We start from the raw sequence: 2,500 nt of genomic DNA on the forward strand, positions 1-2,500 counted from the left end.
GAGAGTTAGACCCCCGGAAGAGAATCATAGGTGCTGCGGCCTTTTTCGGGAATGTGACCAGGAAAGAGAGAAACCGACGAGGCCGATACACACATTAAAAAATGAAAAAGTAACCATCACCGCGAAGGATTTTCCTCAAAAGACAAATCAGCAAGAAGTATGTCCAACCCGGGGGCCCATCGCCCCTCCAAATTAATGGAGGGGTCGGATAGAAATTTATAGAAATGTTACTTTTGTGAAACCCCTAGCCGACGAGAGAACTCTCACCGGTTTCGAAGTTCCATTTTCACATTCCGACCTGGGATGTTATGGCTCCTCGGCCCACACTGCGAACGCGTCCCACACCCCTCCAAGTTTATCAGGAATTTCACCTGAGCTTGCAATAGAGATCGAGCGCGGTGGCGGTCACAGTGGTGGTCGACCAGGCGGAGCTTGAACGGCCTCGGCAAACACTTCTCCCCACCCTCCCAAATGAATGAGAGAATGGCTTGACAATACCGAGGCCATCGCCCCCCGCCAAAAATGGTTACTAGCTCTTGGGACTCGCTGCGACGTTACGCGTATCGGCACAAGACCAACCCTCTTTTTCCAGTCGCCCGCGCACCAAAAAAAATTTTGGCAGCGGGACTCACAATCCTTGACAGCCAGCTCACCATATAATACTCGGCGACCCTCCGCGGGACCTCCTCAGAGGGTCGCGTCGCCGGGAAACTAACCCCCACTCCTCACTGATCCAAGGTAACACGCCAGAAGTATCCAGGTAACCCCAGTAGTATCCAGGTATCCCCCTGCGAACGTCGGTACTGGGCTCAAAGAAGGCAGCGAGCAGTCGGGACCCGTAGGCACCGAGCAACCGTCACCCCCTCACGACTTTTCCCGAGACGCTTCAGAGGAACCCTTCCCCACATAGTACTCTCTGTGGGATTCGGCAGGCCCCCGTCCTACTGCACTAAGGAAGTTCCGAGACACACTTTTTTTGTGGAAGACCACCCACCCTCCCTGTCCTGCCTGCTATCCCCGCCGCGACTCCTGGTCCCGGCCCTCCTCCCCGACTTCCTCCTTGTCCCGCTGCGAGTCCCGGACCTCCTCCCCACTACCTACTCCCGCCGCGAGTCCCAGTCCCGGCCTTCCTCCTCCTCCTCCTCTTCCCTAGTCCCGGCGCGAGTCCCGGACCTCCTCCCCACTTCCTAGTCCCGTCGCGAGTCCCGGACCTCCTCCCCTCTTCCTAGTCCCGGCGCGAGTCCCGGACCTCCTCCTTCTCTTCCTTGTCCTGCCGCGAGTCCCAGTCCCGTCGCGAGTCCCGGACTTCCTCCTTCTCTTCCTTGTCCCGCCGCGACTCCCTAGTCCCGTGGCGAGTCCCGGACTTCCTCCTCCTCTTCCTTGTCCCGCCGCGACTCCCTAGTCCCGTGCGCGAGTCCCGGACTTCCTCCTCCTCTTCCTTGTCCCGCCGCGACTCCCTAGTCCCGGCGCGAGTCCCAGTCCCGTCGCGAGTCCCGGACTTCCTCCTCCTCTTCCTTGTCCCGCCGCGACTCCCTAGTCCCGGCGCGAGTCCCAGTCCCGTCGCGAGTCCCGGACTTCCTCCTCCTCTTCCTTGTCCCGCCGCGACTCCCTAGTCCCGGCGCGAGTCCCAGTCCCGTCGCGAGTCCCGGACTTCCTCCTCCTCTTCCTTGTCCCGCCGCGACTCCCTAGTCCCGGCGCGAGTCCCAGTCCCGTCGCGAGTCCCGGACTTCCTCCTCCTCTTCCTTGTCCCGCCGCGACTCCCTAGTCCCGGCGCGAGTCCCAGTCCCGTCGCGAGTCCCGGACTTCCTCCTCCTCTTCCTTGTCCCGCCGCGAGTCCCGACCTCTTGTCCCGCTCCCTTGCCCAAGTCCCGACTCCTGGCTGTCTCGACTCCTCGTTGGCCGCCCAGTCTTCCGCATAGGTGGAAATAAATAAATAAATCATTTTTTAAAAATCAATTTTAAAATTAACTCCCTGTCTCGACTCCTTGCTGGCCGCCCAGTCTTGCGCCTAGACAGAAATATAAATAAAAATAAAAATAAATTGGTGAATTAAAAATATTAAAGTAATTTAATTAACTGGAATAAGGTAGAAAAATAAAAGGCAGAAGAATACTAAATTGATTTTTTCAAGTGCCACGTGTTACCTTGCTGATGTGGCTGCCACGTGGTAGTCCATGTCATGTCAAAAATCCACTAAATCGTTTACATGTCACTTTGGAGATAAATTTGTGTGTGTGCAATCAATTGGTTGTACAAATATGTTAATGACTTGCTAACTAATGCATCGTACAGGTAATCATTGCCCACTAACTAATCCATCACCACTGAAACTTAATGTCTTCAATTCTTCATCCTTCACACTCCACATCCAATTTATTTTTGTTTGTGTGAATTCTTAAATCTATCTTCTCTTTACATACTCCAAGCCCAACTTTCTAAACCCTTTATATAATCTATGTGAATCCTAGAATCTAGGTTTATATACCCCATGCAAACCCTA

This window comes from Physcomitrium patens, chromosome 20 (assembly GCF_059467195.1).
Source record: "Physcomitrium patens ecotype Gransden chromosome 20, ASM5946719v1, whole genome shotgun sequence".
NCBI lineage: Eukaryota > Viridiplantae > Streptophyta > Bryopsida > Funariales > Funariaceae > Physcomitrium > Physcomitrium patens.